The sequence below is a fragment of the Myotis daubentonii genome, chromosome 2 (assembly GCF_963259705.1).
Source record: "Myotis daubentonii chromosome 2, mMyoDau2.1, whole genome shotgun sequence".
Classification (NCBI taxonomy): Eukaryota; Metazoa; Chordata; class Mammalia; order Chiroptera; family Vespertilionidae; genus Myotis; species Myotis daubentonii.
In genome coordinates this window covers 158181339-158206479 of record NC_081841.1, presented here as the reverse complement: position 1 = coordinate 158206479, position 25141 = coordinate 158181339, and the positions used below count along the sequence as shown (strand labels likewise).

Genomic DNA, 25141 nt, shown 5'->3' with positions numbered 1-25141 from the left:
TTCATTCTTGGGACTACTTTATGTTATATAGGTAGCGATTCCAGAAATGATGTCCCATTATAGTATCTTTAGACATCCTCTTGGGCACAATAGCTCTAGATAGAGGAGATGCTATAGATATTCGGGGTCTTTGAGGCTACTTTACTTTACTGGTTTGTTATGTGATATCCTTGCCTCATCCATTTTGCCTCTAATCACGTTTCCCATTTCTGTTGTGTGCTTCGCCCATAACCCCAGTTTTATATCATAACACTTGCTGTATCAGCACCCATTCTCTTTCCAGTGCTCAGTTTTAAACAGCCTCATTATGAAAAATATAGTACTTAAAAACATGGCAAAAATGTATATTACTTTAGCACAAGATAAAGAGATTCTTGAGAAATGCAATGACTGCTGAACTAACTTTATCCTAAGGGGCATTTCACTATTTTAATTGATTTTTTTTTCCCTGCCCATTTTATTAAAAGAGTCCTTGGAGAAGGTAAATGGTAGATTGCTTCTGGAAACAAAGGAACACTTAACTTATTTGTTATTACTACCAATATGTCCATACTTTCGTGAAGTTAAACATTTTCACATCATTTTAAAATAGCTTATAATGATGAACAAAATGATGAGGACCAGTTAGCTCTAATTCTAGCAAGGAGCTACTTGATTTTAAATATCAAGTGCTAGTTGGGAAAATTAACGTTAAGTTTTACTGATCTATGGCAGCTTTGTGCCAAGAATAGGCATTAAAATTTATTGTATCTAATGCAATTGCTATTAAATTATTTTCTTATTTTAGATTCTGAAGGCCATACCTAGACAAAATAGTATGGCACTATATAAAGGTCTTCAGATGGGGTCTCCCAGTGTTTTAAATTACACAAACATAGAGGACTGAATAGTCTTATAAATCTCAGCTCAAAGGCTTATAAAGCCCACAGGCTCTGTTGCCAAATTCCAGCACTGGTGTGGGCTCTGGGTTGTAATATTCACACAAATTCAGATCTAGTTAAGTTTAAACACTCACCCCTTCCTGAAATTTGTCTACTGTAAAAAAAAAAAAGTCATGATGTTACATGATAAGTTTGGAAATCATAGTTTTAGTCTATTAACATTGCTGTTTTCCAGTATTCCACTTTAAGTGATGGAATGTACAAAATAGGTTTATGGACATTTTCAAATAAGATTCAGTTTACACTTGTTTTCTTCTCATATGTAGAAGGTAAACCTTGGGTCTTTGTCATCTAAACTTGGGGAGACAAAGTACAATGTGTGAAGGTATGAAGTCTTCACGTGCCTCTCAAAGTAATGCAGCTCTGTGTTTGTGTGAAAGTAATCCATATGCAGTAACCATATAACCCAGGATTTAGCGTCTCCAGGGCCCTTGGTACAAGCACCTCTCAGTTGAGCCCCTCCAATCTTTCTGGCCCAAGGGATGCAAATGGATCTAATGGTCTGGGACTCTTTTACATCAATGTTGGCTCTTCCCTAGAAAATATTTTCTCTGCTTGTATGTAGCCTTCAAGAGCGTATCCTCAAGAGCGTAGACCTAAGGAAGGAATATTCTGAAGAGGTGACAACTCTATTAATTTCTTTTTGAAGCCACATGGACTTCACTGTCTCAAAAAAAACAATCAGATTGTTTTTCTCAATTTTCCTCTCTCAATAAATAAACAAATAAAGAAAGAAATAAAAGCCAAAAAAAAAATAAAAATTTGAAAACATTCATTTCTTCCCTCTTTAGGAGATATTTAAGCATAAAAACTAACTCACCCAATGTTACCTTTCTTTTTAAATTTAATCAAATACAATTAAAATGAGAATAGCCCTGACTGGATTGATCAGTGGGTTAGAGCACTGTCTCCTACCAAAAGGTTTTGAGTTCGATTCCTGGTCAAGGCACATACCTAGGCTTTGTTTGGATCTCTGGTCCTGGCATGTACAGGAGACAATTGGTTGATGTTTCTCGTTCACGTCGATATTTTTCTCTCTTTCTTGCTCCCTTCTTTTGTCTCTAAAAAACCAATAAAAACATATTCTGAAATCAGGATAAAAAATAAATAAGAAATAAATGGGAGAACAAACTGAATCAGTTGAACCCAACAGGTTGGATTCCATGCTTTCTCTACTATTTTTGTATTTAATTAGTGGAAAGTAATTTGAGAACCTAAGTTAATCAAGATCTATCACTTGAACACCTTCTCTCCTATCATAACATAAAAAAAATTAGCTAGTTCTTAATCTTGATTTTAAATATCATTTGTTATTTGGCAAAACTGAACATAAATTTTATTCATCTACCACTGCTTTTTGATGATTGGATATCAAACTTATTTTTTATCAGAAATTACTACTAAAACATTTTCTTAGTTTAACTTTCCCCCCTATTTCCCACATTAAAGAAATATAGCAAAGCACACATTGTTTTTACATTTGTGTAAACCCCAGGCATTTTAGCTAATGCTTACTTTTGACAATATCTAATATGTTGGAGTCAAATTATTTTACCATTGGGAACAATACTCCCATTTAAAAAATGAATTGCCGCCTTATTGTTTGTATTTAGCAACAGCAGTGTTATACGTTCAGAAGAAATAAATATCCTCTCCTTTTGTCAATAAGAGATTCACTTCATTTATTTCTATTTAGTTGTCTTCTTTTTGTCAGGATTTAGACTAATGAAAAAATCTCAGAAAGATTCTTTACTGTCTAAACATCAAGCACACACATGCTTCTCAATAGAAATAACACAAGAAATTCGTTCAAAGACAATACATAGCCTGAGAAATTCTTGTGTGCTGACAGCTCTCCAACAGTGTTGTCACAGCAGGAAGACATCAGTTGAAGAAACAGATAGTGACCTCAAAAAAAGTCTGGTCAGCAGTGTGGACAGGGTTTCACAAGATTATAAATCACCCTGGGGTCGCCGTGTTCCCACCATAAAGAGAGCATGGTCGTTTTATTGTAATCTAATAAGAGATGGGAGCAAAGGACAGCTCCAGTGTGTGTTTGCAAAGAAAAATTCTTGATTACAGTTTCAAAACTATACAGTTTCTCTGCTATTGAAGTGCAGATTATAGGGGTTAAGGCCATGTTAGGATTGGATTACCTTTTATGGCTTTATGTTATCCTCCAGTTCATGAATCAGAAAGTACTTAAATTAAACTGAACATTTGGGAGTAATCCTGGTATGTGGCCTGGTGGTAGAAAATTAATCATGATTTTGTGATAGATTATTAAGCCTTTCATTTGAAGGAGGTCTTTCACAGAACAGTAAAGTAACTCTCTGGTGGGAATATATATATATATTACTATGGAAAATAAAACTCTCTATATAACAAGTTATGTTAAGATTGGTTCAGGAGGCAATGATTTAATGAAAGAAAACATGCATCTATATTAAAATGCATATAAAAGATGTAAACATTCAGTCTGGAAGGAATTATTAGCAGATTTTAGAGTGTCTTACTTTTTTTTTTTTTACAATACTAACTTGTGTTTGTTTCTGTGTTTATATACTATATAACTAAAGTGAAATAGTTGCTAAGTATTTCAAATTACCTATTTTGACATGAGAAAGGCTAACAGTTCCATCTTTAAAATACTCAGAAATCAGAAAATTGCTCTAAGTAGATTAAGGCTTACTAAGGCAGTGGTAGCCAAAATTTTGAAGTAAAACTCTAGCTTTGATGACATTTTAAAATGATACATACCTCTTAATTTGCCCTAGCAGCACTTTATATGCCTGTGAAAAGAAGGTTTTAACTTTGTCATTTTATCATTTGTACTTAAGCTCCTTCAACACTCTTTGCTCTATATACATTTGTGGGACCACAATCAGATGTCCTACCATTTAAATGGATTTTACTCCCTAACTTATCACCTTTACTTTGTCAGTTTGTTCCTCTGAAGCCATGCTGACATCTAGAGATAAGTCCTATCAGTCATAGGCTACTGACTGAATTTTGATTGTGAGAAGCCATCGCTTAGACTAGAGAAAAACAGAGTGAGGTGTATTGCTCAGGGTATATTTTATGTTATGGTTCCAAACCACAGAGGTAAATAAGATGGAGCTTGCAGCTCTTCCTTTTTTATTCGGCGGAAGATAGACTTTGCGGGCTGCTTTCCTCGTCTCTTCCCTTTTCCCGTTTGGAGTCCCAGACCCCGTGGTTTTGCTCTCATTTACTTTCTTGAGCAAAGATGAATGTGCAAGGGAATACTGACTCTCGAAGGATTAAACATAGTGGTCTTTCATTCATCTCCGTTTATTTTCCAGTTGTCGATTCCTCTTTGTTTCTTTCTCATTTATATATGCTTAAGTAGGTGAGGAGGCAGATTTCCACTGTGTCTCTTTGCCTAATACTTTCTCCAGTGCTCCTCAAAGTGCTACTCCATGAACTGGAAACTGGAAATGATCACTATCCAGGCAGGTTCCGTTCCCTTTTGAATACAGAAAACACCACTTTTGTGACATTCACAGCCTCTATTGGCTTAAAGAACAAACGCTCTGAATGTCATTGCAAATTCAAGCTGAAAAGAGTAAACAGGACAATATAGGAACCAAGTTCTTATTCTGACTCTGCTAACTCACTGTCTCCCATTGACTGCCACAAGAACTTTGCATATAGAAATAAGATGTATTCCATCTCAATTTCTCAGACCTCTTCTCAATCTGTAAATTTGAAGATGAATTTTTAATTCTTAACAAAAATGCAGATGAATATACCCACTAAAAATATATGGTGATTTTAGGAGAGTAAGCTATTTTGATGCCCTATATGTAAAAGGCATATCATCGATCATGTATAGTAGAAAAGCTCTCTGTTTCTACTCTCTCCCTTGGTAAAGATTACAAATTAGTTCACAGCAAGTGTCATCTAACACCGGGCTTTCTCATACAACTAAGACTTGCATATAACCATCTGTTTTGCATATGTATTTGTTCTTGGTAATCTTTATTACTAGATGGTCTCTATAGAAAGTGCATAAGTGCAAATGCCAACATGTATTTTTGTTAGTGGCCCTGAATAGACTGGTTAAGGCAGAAAAACAAACGTACTTACTTTGATTTATCACTTGTGACATTAGCATGTACCGTACTGCTCTCCAGGAAACAAAATGGTTGCACCTGAGGACAGTGATATAAACACTACTTTGATTATTTGAAACAAACCATTAGGCTTTGATGAAAGAACTATTACCATGGTGGATCCTATACTGGGACAGAGTGCTTGGATATAATGGATGAGCAGTCTGCAATTACTTGTTTAGAATTTAAAGAAGCCAAGCTTAGTTTTTAGCAGGAAACAGATATATAAATCAAATTGAATTTTATATGAATCCCTATGGTAGAAGTTTTACAGCTAATACATGTGTTGCTGCAGTAGTTTCTTATTGGTAAAATCAAATTAATTCAAATTAGATAAACTTATTCTAATGTCAAATGAATTTTTTTAAATTATCTAAAATCATTCTATTCCATCTTTCAAGAGGAATTTCCTAAATGGAATTTTATTAATTTGCATCTACATACTAAATTATCTTTTGTTTTATTTATATTTTTAAATGCACACACATGCACGAACACACACAAAACCAAGCCTAATGGTGAATTAAATACCCTTTTATCCTATATACTTTGTAGAAATATGTAAAATATAATCCCAGTTAACCAGCCACTAAAATTCTCATGGTAAGGAAATTTTATTTAAAAAGCATACGTTAAGCTAAAATATTTAAGTTCCCTACTTTTTAAACTTTTTTACCTTAGTCCATTAGTGTGGCTTGGATGTCATCGGAGACCATTTTATGCAGTCTTGAAAAGAGAACACCTGACTTCAAGGGACAGGATTTAAGTAAATTTATGTGGAAGGAGAGTGTATGGACAACAAAAGAGGCGAGAGAAGATAGTAGATACAAGCACATCATCAATAGCTTTATTGAGTGGAGGGTAAGACCCCAGAGGTGAGCCTAAAAGACAGTATGTAGTAGGCCTTATTGGAAAACCCAGGAAAGGTGAGGGAGAGTGGACTCCTCACAGATCAGCTACTGGGAGAGAGGGATCATCAAACTGAAAAAAGGAAGGACAAAACCACAGGAGGACCATATAATGAAGAAAAACCCAACCGTTTTCCCAAATATGCCGTGAGCCTGCCCTGAAATCCTACAACCTATCTCTGTGAAGAGTATTTTCAATAGTGTGTCTATTCAAATGAGTTGCTTTGTAGATGCACATTACATTTCTGCTACTGTTTTATGGTAAATATGTTTTTATGCTACAAACTATGGTTTCTAGTTCTAACAGTTTACAATTTTAAAATATATTTAAAAGCATGATTTAGTGGAGGGGTCCACATTTCATTTGACGCTCGTGGGCACAGGTACAAGCAGCTTCATTGATCAAGGAGGGCATGTGGGTCTCACGGAGGTTACAGAACTTGCTTTAGATCAAGGACAGTCAGCTGCAGAGAGAGAAGCAGAACCCAGATCTTATCTCTGGGTCCAGTGCCTTTCCGTTATCCTGTAATGCAGCTTTCCACTTTTGAAAGATTGTGGTTTCCCGATTCAGAGGGGTAAGTCTTCATCAGAAGAGTTTAGCACAGAAAACAATGCAAGAAATGTTCCTATTTCCAGTATATTTCTATCTTTTTATGTACAAACGTTGCTGACAGAGGAGAGGAAGGATTCTGTTTTGTGGCATTAAAGGTACCCACCTTGTGTTGCAGTTATTGTCACGGCACCTGCATTTACATCATCTATGTGGCGGAACCTAGTCTTTACTCCGCTAATCAAAAGCTATCAGAAGGATTATAAATTTACAAATAAGCTCAGGTGACTATTAAATGATTTTATGAGGTTAATGACACTGTTCTTTTTTTTAAAACTGTTGACCACACAATGCAATTGCTCTAAAATTCAGTTGCTAGTTTAAAAAAAGAATCAGCGATAATTACCTTGATGAAGGATTTGCTATTTAGTTTTTGCCTTAAAACTAGGAAACCCAAATCAGATATATATTTATGACTGTTTTTCCCTATTCTCTTACTACTTGAATTGGCATGCAAGTCTGAAGTTTCACTATCAGTGACATAAATTAAATTGTAAATGTTAAAAGGGCACTGTCCCATTGGAGGTGAATCCAGTGTTTTTATAAACTTAATAAGGATCGTTCTATCAATGACCTTATTCTTCTGTAGTACACTGACAATCCTTTGATGCAGTCATCACTCCTTGCTCTCGGCTTGTTCTTTGCGCCTGCTGGCACTTCTGCTATTGTGGAATCATTTCCTGGTTGAGTGGATGTTTTCTCAAGTTTGGAACTTAGTACACAACCCAAGGATGCCTTACCGATTAATTTGCACGTTTATTTTGTTTTTAGCCAGCTTGGTGTTGAAGGCTATATTCTCTAAATTAATGAAGCCCATATTGTACTGATTAGGTTCAGGTTCCTGAAGACAATGTCATATAACAGGAGGTGATCTAGTTAGTGAGCTGTGAGCCAGGAGGCTCCAGATCCAGCCTATATCCCCGAGACCACGATTATAACACGACTTCCTTAGATGCTGCTAAGTTGGAACTATCTGAGTTGCATTTAGAAAAACATAAAGTGGATTTGTGCTCTGGAGTTTGGAATCTAAGGGTGCACCAACATTTTTCTCTTCTACACTATTTCTTTTCAACCAAAAATCATTTCAAGTTGAGATTATAATTGTGAGCCTGGCATAGTAGGACCCATTATCATGACAGTTCCTTCTCTTGGGTGTTCTTAATCACTGTCCTAGTGGAGTTTAACTGCTACATGGAAACTCTCTACAGATTTAATTGTAAAGCATTCAGAAGCTTTAGGTTCAGGGTTTCTGAGGCTTCTTGCTTCAACCTAGAGTTAGTGAGAATCCAGCAAACATTACGTGAGTGCCTTCTTGGTCAGGTACTCTCCTAGCTGTGGGAGATAAAATAGTAAACAAAGCACCAGATTCTGTCCTTAAGGATCTACTAACTAATATAGACATATAAGCATGTAGGTAAAATAAAATTTATTAAATTCACTTTTATGTGTGTGGGTACACATATATAATAAGCATGATTTTATGTAATAAACAAGATTTTATTTTTAACAACTTTATTGAGGTCTAATTAATAGAAAAACACTACACATATTTAATGTATACAACTTGGTATAAAGTTCACTTGTACAAAGTGAATATTTCCTAGAGATATGCTGTACAACATATACCCTATTATTACTTAAATTTGTTAAGATAATATATCTCACATTAAGGGTCCTTTAACATATTTTATATGCTCCTGGATGAGGGAACAGCATGTGGGCTCATGGGACAGCATGAGCACAGGCTTGCAGATAAATAGTTCGTATAGTCTACACACCTGCAAACATTTTGCTTTTAGAGGAGAAGGAGAAAATTCTTGAAAGGTAGGAAAGGTCCAGATTAATGAAAGGTTTTGTGTGTGTGCATGTGTGTGTGAGTGTGTGCATGTTTATTTTTTACTGGACTGATGTAATTTAGAATCAGTAAAAAAACAACAAAACAAACAAAAACACTACAAAACTATTGTTTGTTGGAAAAGGCAGTATGCCATACAAAATGCAGATTAGGAAAGGATGCTCTGGCCAGTTGGAGCTTCATCCTGCACACCCAAAGGTTGTGGATTTGATTGGTGAGAGCACATACCTAGGTTGCAGAAGGGAAGCAGCTGATGACGTTTCTCTCCTACATCAATATTTCTCTCTCTCTCCTTTCTCTCTCTTTCTCTCTCCCCCTCTTTCCCATCCTCTCTCTCTAAAATCAATAAAAACATATCCCTGCATGAGGATTTAAAAAAAGATTAGGAAAGGAATTTATAAAGTTGACAAATATGCTTTGTACTGATATGTATATACTATATAGACAGCATTATTTTGTTACTATAAAAGTGTTTCTTTTAATATTAAGCAGTCAAATCAACATTTTAATTCATGTTTTAGCTTCTAGTTTTTAAGATGCAGAATTTGGGATCTAGATTGATATGCCAAAGGCAGTGGACTCAGGGTGTTAATTCTTTCCATCACTTCATTTTACAAGTGCATGGATACAGCTGTTTGTGCTGTTACCAGATGTCAGACTAGAGGCTTTAGGATGATTTTCCATATATCAGCTGTTTCCCAGAAGTCCAGTATTACAGTGCAGAATAATATTCTTGAAACATAAAGACCAGTTGTCTTTATTATAGGTACCAATCAGATACACACACACACACACACACACACACATACACTAGAGGACTGGTACATGAAATGTGTGCACTGCTGGGGGCGGGGGTGTCCCTCAGCCTAGCCTGCACCTTCTCCAATCTGGGACATCCCTCTCACAATCCAGGACTGCTGGCTCCCAACCGCTCACCTGTCTGCCTAATTGCCCTTAACCACTTCCCTGCCAGCCTGATCGATGCCTAACTGTTCCCCTGCCAGCCTGAGCTCCCCCAACTGCCCTCCCTTGCAGGCCATCTTGTAGTGGCCATCTTGTGGCCACATGGGGGTGGCCATCTTTAACCACACGGGGGCGGCAATTTTATGTGTTGGATTGATGGTCAATTTGCATACTGATCGTTACTAATTAGCATATCAGGGCTAATTAGCATATCCATCTCTTATTATTTGTGTTGGAGTGATGGTCAATTTGCATACTGGTCATGACTAATTAGCATATCCAGTTGTGATTGTGACTAATTTGCATATTGCCTTTTTATTAGTATAGATATTGAATACATATATGTGCACACAAAAACATACACAAGTTTTGATAACAGTGTTATTCATAATAGCCCAAACAACCCAAAATGTTCATCAACTGATAACTAGATACATAAAAGTGGTATGTTCATACAATGGACTATCATTCAGTATTAATAGGAAAGAAGTGCAGATACATGCTGCAACATAGATGAACCCTAAAACATTATGCTAAGTGAAAGAAGACAGCCAGAAAGACAACATGCTGAACAATTCCATTTATAGAAATTGACCAGAATAGGCAAAATGACAGAGACCTAAAGTAGGTTAGTGATTGCTGAGGGCTGTGGGGCAGGCTGAAGAGTGATTACTAATGGGCGTGGGGTTTCTTTTAGGGGGATAAGCATTTTCTTAAATTAGATTGTGGTGATGCTGCACAACTCTGTAAACATACTAAAATCATCGAATTACACACTTTAAATGGATGAATGTATGATATGTGAATTATTTATTAACCTGTGAAAAACAGTTATATAATAATAACTTGGATATGGAAGTAAGTAAATAATGCAAAATTATGATCTGTGTAGTTGTTTCTTCTTTATAATATTCTTAAATAAGATATGGAGACTACTTTAAGAAATAAAAGGACAAGCTAAATATGAAGCACATAATTAGTAACATTTAAAGGCATATTTTTATTGTTTCATTTAAAATATTTTTAAACATTTAATCCATTAATTTGGGTCAGATATGAAACTTAATAAAGCAATAGATCTCTTACCTCCCAAGCCAATCAGTGATGCATTTTTCATTTCTTCCTCCTGTGAGAGTCTCCTTAATTTAAGGCTTATTTGGAATATTCTTTGAATTTCATAGATTGTTTCCCTTCCATTATTAGAATACATTTTAGGCAACAGTGTTAGAGATCCCATGTTTAACAATGTGTAAAATAGTGATATCTTCATCCTTAAATTGCTCAAGGAAATGAATGTTTTTGGACAGAATTTCTACTTTATTGACTCTGTGATAGGAAAAAACACACGCATGTTAGGGCAAACTCCCCCATCGTGTAAACTATTCCCTGGGAGTAAGTAAGGAATTATATTAACTCTTTTGATGAAGCAGTAATTGAAATAATACCCTAGTGACTTAGAGTTATCTTTCAATATTGATAAAAGAAACCAGATGGAAAATTGTAGCTTAGCTGAAAGAGGAACTCTAGTTGCATATCTAGAAGAGCTAAATAAAACTCAAGTTTGCCAAGGGGGTGGGGGGGGGAGGAGACATATATAATACTCTTTGTAATACTTTAAACAATAAAACATTAAAGAAAGTCAAGTTTGCTATAGCTAGTGTGCCCAATATGTTCTTTACTTTCCTACTTCTTCCCTCGATCCTTTTCTCCCTCTCTTCTTTTACACTTCCTCCATTTCACTGTCCTTGTCTCCCCTCAACGCCAATTCACCCTCTCAGTCACTCAGTCATTTATTGCTCCTTCATTTCCTAAGTACTCATTGAGTCCCTGCGACATGCTGGGCAAACATTACTCTTACCTTGACCAGACTTCACTTCTCAATACTTAGCATGTTTCTATTGCTTACAAATGTTTAGTTATTGACTGTTCAGAGTATTAGGAAAAAATAATTCTTTCTTCTTTCCCTAATTTCAGCATGTCAATTTGTTAAAGGAAATGGGTTGAGTCATTTTATTTCTTCATTTTCTGAGTAATTATTGGATCTCAGATATACTTTTCTTAGTCCCAGCTGGTTTATCTTAATAATAGTAATAATAACAATATACAATGTTCATGGTTATTATGGAGATAAAATTTAATGATGTAATGCATGGAGCTTAAATCTTGGCTCACTGTAGATGAGTAAATGATAACTCTTTATTGAAGACCCTCCGTATACATAATTCCATACTGGGTAATAACAGTTTCTCTGAGAGTGTTTTAGAAACTTAAATTCCTTATTGTTATGTTTTCTTAGAATTATATCATTCTATTACTTCTATTTCATGGCTTGTGGCAACAGTTTCAAGGAATTTTGAGTGATTCATATGGAAATAAATTAGTGAGCTATTTCTCCTTGGCATCCTATGAAGTAGCAGGATTTAACAGCAGATTTTGGCAAGTTTTAATTATGATTCCTGATAAATAATTAGCCTTCTATTTTGAGTAGGAGGAATGTATTTCAATGATTGTGCATCATTTTTTTTGCAGATAGCATAAGCCTCCAGATGATTAATTTTTAAAATTATTGTCATTTAACTTTTATTTCTCGACTAACTTGAAATATTTTCATATGATTTGCTCATGTAAGTGCAAGCAAGCATTGTGCTCTTATTTCAAGTTTATGTTTTCTTGGCTTGAATACCTTGTTGAGCAATCAAGATACAAATAAGTTTCATCTTCCATTGCTTTCTTAGAGCTCTGAGTTTAATACTACCTTTGGCTATCTGTGATATGATATGTAAATGACCTAAGCAGCTATTCCCTATTTTAAATACAGGTTTAACATTCAGGAGTTTTTCTTTATATGATGATTGTGATTATAATGTTGAGATAAAAGAAAATATATTTCTCAGAACATCAGTGAAAAAGTTTAAATAAGTTAATCACATGTCTTGATGAAGCCTTTCATTTCATAGCTCACTAGCTCTCTAGAAAGTTCCGTTGTCATTTTTTAGTCTCATTATGTGCATGCATCTAGAAACAGGAGGTTTAGTAAGAGATGAAACCCTTTTGATTTCTGATTTGAAAACATTGACCCCTTTTTGTGTCTTAATAAGTAGAATAACTGATTACTATGTGTGTGTTTTTTAATGGAAACACGGATTAAGTAATTTTGCTATTGTTATAATCTTGTGAAAAAGGGCATTTTAAGGCAAACAATGTTTTTGTTTATTATGCTTGTGTATGAAATAGGAAAAATAATAACTTATTGAATATTTCATTTTTTTAAATTTATAATCACAGTTAATTATACTCAGTTTTGTAGAAAATTATGACTCAAGACATGCAAAACCTTGGTGAAGGTACCTTGGTTATGGTGCATAACATAATCCCCAAAGATATATTTTCTATAGATTTGTATAAGTTTAAACTATAAATTTAAATGTATATTAATTAGTCTTTGTTCTTTATGTATATCATTTTTAAATTATGGTTTTATTTCTTCCTATTTTATCAAACTACTAAATTATAAACAATGAAAACAAGAGGTATACTGTTCCATTTTCTTTAATTCTTTCCTTTGAAATCACATAAGGCCCTAGTAGAGTATTAGCCAATAAATTCCAGCATGGAGACTTTGAAAAAAGTCTAACCTTCCTTAATTAATCCTAACCTTCCTTTTAAATTGTGGTGTCTAAAGTGACAGGTTAATTTCAAATTCAGTTTTGATTGAGCATATGCCACTTTTTTACATGCTTTACATAACTAAAATAGAGCTGTCTTTAGAAATCCTTATCTTAGGAACATGAACTCTAATCAAGGAAAGTTTTATTCTGTAAATGCTTTTCCACATTCATTGCAACTTTTTGGAAACAGTATGCTAGCTATAATAAGATACACAGGCTTTATGAGAGAACAGAGTCAAGTACACATAAGTGCCCTTTTCCTTAATTTAAGAAACCCACTAGTAAGGGTTTAAAATAAATAAAGATTACTACATTTTACTTTCCATGTTTCACATGTAGTTGTAACAATAGTAATCCATTTAAGGTTCTGCAAGATGCAATTTTGATCTTTTGTGGGTAGCTCTGTTCACTAAAAATATAGTGGAAGTCCTAATTTTTTTCCATTTATAGAATTAGTTGATTTGATATAGAATATTTTAATAAATAATATCTAAATAATCCTAAGCATATTTAGGATTGGATATCATTGAAATGTGTGTGTGTTTGTGTGTGTGTGTGTGTGTGTGTGTGTAACTTTGCTGGTTTATATTTTAAGAAGGGACAAGGAAGTCAATGGTATTCCACTTGTTTGACAATTAGCAAAAGTGATTTATTAATCAGTACTATGGTAAAGAGATCAAAATCTTAAATGCTTTAAACCACAGGGCAATGGTTGGAAAGAGGAACAAAAACAAAAATTGTGTATTATTGTAACTTTGAAAAATAGAGTAATGCTCTGTTATCTAACTGCATACATCCAGAAAAAGATTCCTAATCATTCCCACCTTACAGGAACATGTCAAGTGGAAATTAAAGACTTTGGTGCAAAGATTAGGGTGCAGCATACTTAGAAAAAATTAAATATCAACAAGGTATTTGATATTTAAAATCTCTGAATAAGCAAGCGCAGAAGGGATTTCAGTCTCATTTACTCAACTTGCCTCAATTTACAGATGAGGGACCTGAGTCACACAGAGGGGCTTCATAACCCCAAAGGAGTGAAACTATGCCTAATATTGGGATCATGGTTGGAAGGGGAGAGCAGCAGTAGAGGAAGGAGGAAGATTATATTTTTTGGTAATAAATGAAGAATTTCATAACTGTTGTCATATACTTTTCCTTAATATAAAGATTCCATGACAAAGAGGTCCAGGAAAAAAGATATGTCTCATTTCACAATGCATTTTAGTAATTCAAAAATTGGTAGCAATTAGAAACTGAAAAATGGCCTGTGCACGAAAAGCATGATTATAGACAAAATATGTCTTCATGAACAGACATATTTGGCCACTTTGAAGTACAGCCATCAGTATCATGATCTTTTGCACCTGTGTTATGGTCTAGAACTCTGGGATTAGATTGGCAAGGTTTATACCTTGGGTTTTTTCCTTTGAGGCTTGATTGATGGTGTGATGAGATCATCAGAAAGGAAACACAAAGGACCTTTCCCTTTCCCATTTTGTTCTCTCTTTTGATTGTTTCATTCATATATAGTTGCCCTGACACTCCTGTAGAACAGCTTTTAGAGAATAACTGATGATCCTATTATTTTTCTCATAGAACTCATACTGAGAACATGATCTATTATAAAATAACATTTCTAATGCTCTTTCTACATTAGAGTGTGCACTTATAACTGCATGTTACTTTACTTTTGATTATAAATGATTTGCATTTCCCAAATATATATTAATATTTTAGTTGACATATACTGAGCTCTGTTTTTGTTTTTTTACCCATGGTCTAATGCATTTGTCCAAAGTAAAGCAATCAAGAGAATATTATTGAAAACTTGAAGTTAAAACTTCAAAACCTCAAATAGAATCCAAGCATCCTACTATGGTCTACTCAAGGCTTCAGCTAAATTCTGTGGCATCTTTGGGAAGTAGAAAAAGTCATCTCAGAGCGACTTTATCCCCTTGGTTTCAGGAAGGTCATGCACTCGTGTGAAAGAAAGCATGCCCTCCTTGGCTGGGTGTTATGATCAGGGTATGGGGACACAGGCTGAGGCTTCCCTGAGATCCCTGGGCAGGCCAGCATACCTCTGTGACAGTGCTGCAGGTCCTCTGGTCTTCCTAGTACCTCGTCCTCCTGCCCCCTCGTTCTTGCTGTGGTCAGCTTCACTCATACTCATCATTAGGTGTCAGTTCAATGAAACCGAGCTGTTTCCGATCCATTCTAACTAATGTAGCCCACACTTTTGTATTCCAGACATCCTTCATTACATTATGCTCTGTTGTTGCTTCAATCCTAATCAATATCTGAATTTATTGTATTTGTTTTCTCATCATTAGTATGCAAATTCTTTTGAACAGGGACTTTGTTTTTCACTACTAGATACTGAGCTGAGAACAGTACCTGGCACTTTGTAAGAAATAGATGTATATTTGTTGAATGATGAAACAGAACACTTTAAACACTCCGCAATTTGCTCTTACTCTGTCACTAGTGGGGAATGGAGTTTGCACATTCTTATTATTTCTGCTGGTGGAAAGAGAGAAGGGAATAAGGAAAGGACCAGTTCTTAGTGCTTTCTTCTATCCAATAGAGAAGTTCCAGTGATACCTTTTGCCGAGTGGCTGCCAATCCTAGTCCAGGACCTTATAAAATGACAGAGAGAGGGTCCCTGTTAAGTTCTGTGCTGGATGTCTTCCATGTGCCCCTCCAGAGCCACACTGCATCCTTTGCCACTTGGCCTTGTGCCCTTGAAGCCAGATGATTGTGTTGTTGTTAATACTCACCTGAAGATATTTTTTAATTGATTTTTAGAGAGAGTAGAAAGGAGGGGAGGAGGGGGAGAAAGAAGAGAGAGAGAGAGAAACATGGATGTGAGACACACTGATTGGTTGCTTCCCACATGCACCCTGACCGGGGTCAGGGATCAAACCTAGAACCCAGGTACATGCCCTTTACTGGGAATCCTGCCCACTACCCTTCTGTGCACAGGCCAATGCTCTAACCACTGAGCCCACTGGCCAGGGCTGAAGCCTAATTTTTATGGACTGTCTGATCATCCTTGTTCTCTGGCTTCTGGATCTGTGTGCCAATGGGAGATCAGGAGCAGAGCGTGGGATCAGGGAATTTATTTCCCTTGTTTCCTTCCTGCTGCCTTACTGATGGGTGGCTTCATCTCCTCCAAAATCCACAATTCTTGCAGGGCAACCCTCTCCTAAAGCTTCAGCTACTCTCTAGTTGCAGGAACTGTTCCACCTCCTGGCCTTTTAGGTCTCCCACAGCTGGCAGTCTCTAGGTGCCACATTCTCCCTTATTTATTTACTTTAATTCTGCCGATGATTTTGACAATACCCCTTAAATCCTGTTAGTCTCCTTAGTTATAGCATCTGAGTGGACCAGATTTTGTTCCAAGACCTGGATGGATATACCTTCCTTCCTGGGAGTTTTAAATTGGAGTTTTAAATTGGAGAAGTTGTATTTAGGAAACTAGAATAAGAATCTAAAATGAAAATGTGCTTTCAGAGCTTAGGGTATAGGTGGCTTGGCAGCTACGTTGAAAGGTGGTTTCCTTATTGTCCAGACCTCATCGGGGAATCCACTTTCAACAAATGATTTACTTGCATTGTTTTGCTAATGGGAAGGCAAGTACATTACATTTGGAAATGTAATGGTTAATATTGCATTAGTGAATATGGATGCCTAATCTGGAGGATGAGCTGTGGCTGGGCGGGAGGAGAGATGGGATGGCCTAGCAGGAAGTGGAGGTCCTGGAAGGAACAGGAAATGACAGAAGCTTGTGGATGGCAGCAGCCCTGCACATGGTGAGTGTCAAAACCCCACAGCAACTTTCCACTACAGCCGAAATGCCAGCTTCTGAATGGGACTGGCAGACATTGTATTCAAATAGACTTGTTCCTGATCTCTCCTCCTCCAACCTCACTTACAGCCTCGATTCCTCCATAGTGACCTTTTGACTTTGAATTCATCAAGCTCAAACCAGGCAGTGTCTTTCACTATTTCAGTCTTTATTTGAATATCCTCCACTCCTCAGTGGCCTTCACACCACACCCAATGACTCTCTGTCAGGCCGTCTGATTGTAGCTTCATTATAGCCTATGTTTATTTCATTCACTTGTTTCTTGTCTCAAAACTTTCCAGTTCTTTGAGGGGATGACTCTCTTGGATAGTTTAGTGCTGTTCAATAGTAATACAATGTGAACCACAAATGTAACTTAAAATTTCTTATCCTATACAATGAAAGCCTAATATCCAAATTATCCCCTCTACCGGGATTTCGATCAGGAGTTCGACTGTTCGCTATGTTGTACTCCGACCACCAGGGGGTGGCACGGAACATGGCGGGCATCAGCGATGAGGCGCTGGCAGTGGGTGGCAGTGGAAGTGCTGCTGGCCCCAATAGGCTTCCAGGTGAGCTGGTCCGCAGCCACCAGTACCACAGCCGCCAGTCGGACTCCCCGTAGGTTCGTGCAGGAGCTGGTCTGCAAGGCTGGCCAGGAGAGGGCACTCTGCCCGCCTGGCTTTTGGGCAGCCCAGAGGCCCATATTGCATCCCAGCCTGCAGCATCCGGCCGTGTTCACCGCATTTCTGTGTGGGGACTTGGGAGCTGTGACTCAGGTGGAGGGGAGTTTGCTGGGGTCCGGGGGCGGGGGAGCTAAGGTGCTTCCCAGGGCCCAGAGGTCAACTGGGACCTGCCCTTCCATGCCAGATGTTCATGCTTCAATCGCCGGCAAGGCCTAGGGACCGCACCCGTGCACGGATTTCGTGCACCGGGCCTCTAGTAGTCATATAAAAAAGTCAAAAGAAACAAGTGTAATTAATTTCAATAATATATCTCATCTTATCAATATCAAAATATTATTTCAGTATATAGTTATAAAAAGTTATTAATGAAATATTTTACATTCTTTTTTAATACACTTATAGCATAGGTCAGTACGGACTAACCACATTTCTAAGTGCTCAGTGGCGATTCATGTCACTAGTGGCTGCTGTATTGTCTAGTGTAAGCCTAGCTCCCTGTTGTGTCATTGGTATCACTAGCCCCTAGAGGGGTGTTTGCCATTTTATTTTATTTTTATTGATACTACAGAAAGAGGAAGAGACTGAGCTTGCAACCTGGGCATGTGCCCTTGACCGGAATGGAACTCAGGACCTTCAGTCCACAGGTTGATGCTCTATCCACTGAGCCATACCAGCGAGGACAGTGCTTGCCATTTTATAAGTGCTCAATAAGTATTCAATAACTGGCTTACCAAGTGACAGGATTAGATTATTACACTGCTTTTTAGACATTTTAGTGTGTTGGAGCTGTAACAGTGGCAAAGAGAGCCAGAGTGTTGTCCTGGAAACAGCACCCTTACATAATTTCCAGCACTGGGATCTAGTACAGTGCCTGTCTATATCTTCATCACTTGGACAGTTTCACAAATCTGGGCCATGGTTTGTCCTATCTACAAAGTGAAATGGTTGGACTGGTTGACTCTTGATGTTCTTTCCAATTTTAGAATTATATATTTCCCTCTCCCTACTTTTGCTTTCTTCACATATTACTCATTTACTTCTTCCCCAGAAGTACAATTCAGGGAAAAGTGAGATGGAGGGTCAAATGCCACTGAATCTTGTAAGCATACCAGAGGCCTGAAGCACGAAATTTGTGCAAGGGGCTCGGCCCCTGCCGCCCTCAGGCCCTGCCCGCCATGGTGGCCGGGGGCCTCTGCCTCGGACCCCGTCCGCTGTGGAGGCTGCCTTTTCCTTGGCCCTCCAACCCTGGCTTAACCTGAAAGGTCGTCCATAAGGACGTCCGGTCAAATTAGCATATTACACTTTTATTATATAGGATTACTTAACTATTTCAATCTCTATTCAAAGATAGTGTCTTTTCCAAAGGAAGCCCTGATAGTATTCATGTTGTTACATCATTAACTTATTGATTTAGACATGTAGATATTTTACTGACATATTTATCTTCTTGATTTATTAGCTATTTCCTAAAATTTGTTAATTTTATGACATTATTTTTGGTTGGTCTGAGCTTATTTTGAAACCTGATAAAAAATGTTAACCTTTTCTTATATTGACATAGCCTATAATTCATGATTACGCAAGTGTAGCATTTGGTATTACACCTGTGGTGTGAAATTGTACTTATATCATTTATTGAGTTTTATTCACTTGGGAAAATATCAAACCATTTCCCTAAAAAGGACTTGACAAATCATTCAAATCAGTGTTCTGAAGGCAGTTTTTTTTTTTCATCACTCACACTCTTTAATACCTTTTCCAGTTATTTAAAAATCTGATATGCCTAGTTGTCTTTCCTTTTATAAATGGCTATAAATGCTATTACCACCTTGTGTGAAAATGTGTTATTTCGCAGGCTGTGTCTATATGTGAGAAAAGTGCTTCACCAGTTCACCAAGTTAAGAAACAGTGTTATTTTAGGCAATGGTAATACTGAATAACATTGTGCATTGAAGCCTGACTCTCGCTCAGTGAAGTCCCACTTTTTCTTTTTTTTTTAAGCCATGTGAATACTTTCAAACCCACACCTAGAAAACAGTCTGTGGTTGTTTTTACTTGGACAGTCTTGCTCCAAGGAATATTTGGACATTAGCATAAAGGTTGCACATGTTATACAAAGTGTAATTAAAGAAGCTTTGATCCCCAAATGTCAACTAGCTTGCTAAGTGTCATAACAAAGTGTCAAGCATCTGGTATACAGTTAATTTGTAGTCATTAACTCCATATTGTTGATGTGACAGTTTGTTAGCAAGGCAAGCTTGACAGTTGCATTTTGTTCATGATTGACACCTACAGACCTCCCCACCCATTTAGTTTACATTCCTGTTGAGGTTTCCTCAGGTTGCATTTTTACTGCTTAAGTTCTCCCATTTTCTTAGTCGAGGTGCTGGTAAACTTTTAAACACATATGCTATGTCAGTACAGAAATTCACATTTCTCCTCTGAAATGTTCTAAATTTGTAATAGTGCTGGAAAGAAAGAAATGCTTGATGATCTACCTAAAGATTTGTTCAAGTAATGTGACAACCCATGCATTATACTGATGCATAATTGTCACAAATACCATATTTATAATATGACAATTGCTATGGCAATTAATCTAGTCAGCATTAATTTCTTGTATAGTTCCATTAATATTCCCACTTTTCAAAGGCTCAGAAAACAGATAACTGGATACTTCATCATATTCTTAATTGCATTGATTTAATCCAAAGAGTCCATTACAATCTAATTTCAGTCCTTTAATGTTTTAAAATTTTTCTTGTATTGAATTATATGCAACTTGTTTGATGCCAGGTTTTTACCACTACTATTAATAGAATCCCATTTAAAAATGTTTTGTAAGATACTTCATTTCTTATTTTCAAATATTCTATCATTATACCAATCCTGTATTCATATACACATAATAGTGAACTATGGAAAGGAAGAATCAAATATAGTTTACAATATGATGAATGAAGTGTAATTTATAGTATGTGAATTGATGGCAACAACTCATTAAATTCCCACAGTTTTGGTTGTTTGTGTAGCTAAAGAAAATGTGTAATATATAAAGTTGTACAAAGTCGGGCAACAATCAGGGAGTTTCATTCACTAACGGTCTTTCCCCCCCTGCTAATTTGGAGAATATAGATTTCCCAGTTTCTAAGAGAATTTGACTAATGGGAAGTTTTTAGATTTATATTTAATTCATCTAGTTGATTTTCTGCTGCTAGCAGATAAGACCATGGTCAATTCATTTGTGGACAGGATTATAATCCATTTATTTTACTACTTGCAGTAATTTTATCCTTTGCCCTTAAAAATTATTACAAGAATACAACCAACACAATACACAGTTCCTGACTGATGTCTTACCATCTGAATTCAAGCCTTCCTCTTGCCCCCAACTTGCCATATTACTTTGGATAAATATCTTTGTCTATTTAGATTTCATGTATCTTGATCTGTAAAATAAAATCACTGAGCTAGATAGTCTCTTATGTTTTTTCTAACTCTAAACATTATACATTTGCATGTTATTTTACATTACGGTTAGGAAAGTGCCATACATTGAAATTGATATGATGTACCTCAGAGAACTTGTACTGAGGAGTGCAGTGTATTTTAGCCTCCAGGAATATTCTGGCACATCACCAGTCTGTTAGATGGCCTGGATGAAAACCAGTCAGATGAAATTATATTAAGTTTTGCTCTGAAACCCATTCCATGGCCTGGTTGCTTTCCTTTCCTAGTTGTGCTGAGTTTGAGGATGAAAAAAGAAAACTTAATTAAAGGCACGATGAGAATATAGATGGGTGGAAATGAGAACATGGGTCTGGATGTCTGGAGAATTATAGGAGTGCAGTTTGAGTGTGAGCTTTTGGGTCTGGTACACATGGGTGATAACTAGCTTGATCACATGGTAAGAACTTTGGCAAGTAACTCAACTCATGGTGTCTTGCTTCTCTGTAGAATTACGTGATGCTAAATGACAGTGATTGTGGGTAAGACATCTGATAGTTGGTAGGTGCTCTATAACGGCTAGTCATTTACAAACATAGTACACTTAGATTGCTTTCAAGTTCAATTCAAACTTTTTTTCTCTCTGAAAGAAAAATAATAAAATTCATTACTTAAAACTGGCATGCATGTGAAGACTGCAGTGCCTAGAACACAGTAGGAAACATTAAGTATTTTTTTTATGTATGAAGTTCATTGTCTTTGTTTGAAAATTGTGAATGAAGTAGACATATGAGACATATTTTAGTGGAAGTCAAGTGTAAACTTACTGGAAAAAGTTTGACTTGGGTAGTAATGGCGTAGAAGAGTAGCAACAGATTTTCAGATCTAACAGAGAAGGAGGCTTGGGACAGAGGAACAATTTTAGGCTTGCTTCACTATGCTGTCATTTCACACTTAAAGGGTATCATGACTGAAACACCAAAATGTGACTTCATTTGGTAATAACCCAATGGCAGTTCAGGGATGTAGATCTCTAAGCTATAAATTTGGTCATGAAGGTGGGAATAAATATTTTCTAGGTGTCTTTCTTTTTCTGTGGTCCCTGATGTTAGCCTCTTATTAAGAGAAATCCCAAGTTAAATGGTAGCATACATATATTTGATTGGTTACTATACAATAATATATAAAATTCACATTGAAAAGAAAGGCATATTAAATGTCCAAGTCAGTTGGAAATGGACTTCAGGGTGCTGTTATCTAACTTGTTTTAATATTTGCATATGATTACACCATTTTTATGACCTCTAACCACCATTGATGAGTCCTCTATTATTGATTACAACATAGAATTTTGGAATGCAGGTAATGTCTTTAAAGTGATCAAGATAAGAAGAATGCACTTCTTTTAAGAGAAGTTGGTTAGATAGAATCAGAACAGCAGTGAATGTGCAAAATTATTTTATAGCTGTAGGTTTTAAAGAAAGGCAAAAAATAGACCTGGAAATTTAACATCAGAGTGTACTATGTTGATGAATTCAGTAAGAGAGTTCAATTTATATCATTAAGAGTGGAAACACTCATTTTTTTTTTAAAAAAAAATAGTGCACACAAAATTAGAGCTCTATGCCTCATATTTAAACACACATTCCTAGAGTTTAATTGATTGAAAAGACTATCAATATATCATAAAACCAAAGTTAAAAGAAAATACATGGGAGGCCACTATGATCCTTAAAAGGATCACAGTGGGAGCACAATTTTAAGTAATTGTAGGTCAATTTAATTTGTAAGTCAGTTTTTGAAAGATTTCAGTTACATGAAAGAGAAAAGTATGTAAGCTTATAGAGAATGAGGAGAGAGAGAAAGGGAAAAGTTATTCAGTTCATTCTGTTTCAATTTATAAACACTTAAGAGCAATCCTATATAATTAAAGGCTAATATGCAAATAGACCTAATGGCAGAACAACCGGACAGCCAGTTGCTATGACGGGCACTGACCACCAGGGGGCGGTGCGGAACATGGCAGGTGTCGCCACAGTGGATGGTGGAGCAAGTGTGCGGGGGTGCCGGTCTCTGTCGTCGGGGCGAGCCTCTGGTGGTTACTGAAAATTCTTTGCTCCTGCATGCTGTGGTCCCATCTGGTGCTCACACCTGCTGCTGGTGCTGGAGCTGCTGCTCACACCATTGCCAGCACCAGCTCTGCTCACACCTGCAGCCAGCTCCGGAGCTGCTGCTCGCACTGGTCCTGATCACTCAGCACCATCAGTGGGCGTGAGCTGTGGCTGCTGACCCTGATCACCCATGAGGGCTTCTCCACCTCCCCCTGCTCCTTAAGGGCAATCGGGGCAGCAGCCACCACTCGCACCCGCTGCTGTTTCCAGCTCCAATCGTTCTGTGCTGTCAGTGGGTGTGAACGGGGCTGGCGCCGGCAGCACATGGGAATGGCAGCGGCTGTGGCAGGAGCGGTGCTGCTGGAAGACGGGACTGGGGGCCGCAATGGGAGGGGCTGGGCAGAAGCACAGTGGGTGGGCTGAGACCTGCCCCTGTGCCTACTGCAGCCTTGCAGCCCACAGTTCCTTTCAAAGTGCACAAATTTGTGCACTGGGCCCCTAGTTTGTAATAAAATAATCAATTTTAAACACCTTTTAAGAGCTTATATACAGACATCCAGTTTCCAAAAATATTTTAAAGAAATATTAACTTATTTGATCTTCACATGAAGATATTGTAACCCTGTTTTAGGGAAGTAGGAACTGAAGTCCAGGGGACTTTGTCAAGGGGTGCTTCAATTGCCATCATGTCACGTGGTTTCTGCAGCAAGATGACAGCTAAAATAGCAAAGGGATAGCATCAGTGGGACACAGCTGGCTTGCTAAACCCAAACCTCAGTACACACAATGATTTTTCCAAGAGTTTCTCTGTGGTTTCTTGGTCATTTAGATACTCTTGAAGGTGTTAGAGCTTTAGTAATTAAATGGTAAACTAGAGGTTTGAGGAGATACTGCAGCTGAGAGCTTTATTTTCTGTTAGTGTGTAAATTGTAATGGAAAAAGAATGTAGATGAATTCTATTTAGTATTTGGGAATTGCACTAATTTCAAGAAATATTTTATTGCACAAGAATTTAGTTTTTATATTTAATCTACAATGTATAATAGACATATGTAGCTTTAGGCTTCTTTGGTACAGTATTAATTATACATTTTAGTATTACAAAAATAGTTTAAATTATTTTAATGTTTTACCTTGTGATAATTCTGCAGAGATCTTGTTGGAGAGTTCTAGTAGCAGTCTTGAAAAAAAGTTTTTTGTGTGTGTATGCATGCAATACAGTATCAAAGAAATCTATAATAATATGAGTGTAATATGCTAATTAGACCGGACCTCCTTCCGGATGACCTTCCGGATGAAGCCAGGATTGTAAGGGATGCCTGGGTCCTGGGTGCCAGAGGGAAGCCAGTGCCAGCAGCCGGGGAAAGGAAGGCTTACTCTTGCACAAATATCATGCATCAGGCCTCTAGTTTGTAATATAAATTTTGATGTATTAATTATAGTGGGACTAAATTAATAAATTACTAAGGAATTTCTTTACTTGACAATCAGGCAGCTTAGATAAGGATAGTTACTGCGTATAGGTCCCTGTAGATATTCTTATAGGTAGATATAGATATGGACATCGACATAAATATAGATATATTTTTATCCCAGTAAATATATAAGGGTAGGAATAATTGGTGAATTTGTATGGAAGAAAGGTGAACTATTTATTCTGTACCCCTCAAGTTAATATTATAAAATATTCATAGGATATCACTGAAAAAACAATCCTGGTTCAGTAGAATCCTTCATACTGATTTTCCTATTGAGCTGAGCCATTCGTAATCTATACTAATGAGTACAGGAATCTTTGCAGATTATAGTGTTTTCAGAATTAGCAACTAAGCAAAATACACAAATTAAAGAATTAAAGGCATCATAAAATGTACTGCATCATAAAACCTACTTGTTCATTTCTTTTGACAAGTGTAGTTTAATTTAAATTATTTATGGTACTTGGTACTCCACGAGTAACTGTAAT

The 25141-nt window shown here is 36.8% G+C and overlaps 1 protein-coding gene and 1 pseudogene across 2 annotated transcripts in view; both read left to right on the top strand.

Moving 5' to 3' along the window:
- The window catches only part of DACH1 (dachshund family transcription factor 1), a 446835-nt gene that overhangs the window by 29610 nt on the left and 392084 nt on the right, over window positions 1-25141 (top strand). The window lies entirely within an intron of this gene.
- LOC132225907 (small ribosomal subunit protein eS6-like) overlaps window positions 1-25141 on the top strand; it is a 63226-nt pseudogene that overhangs the window by 26954 nt on the left and 11131 nt on the right.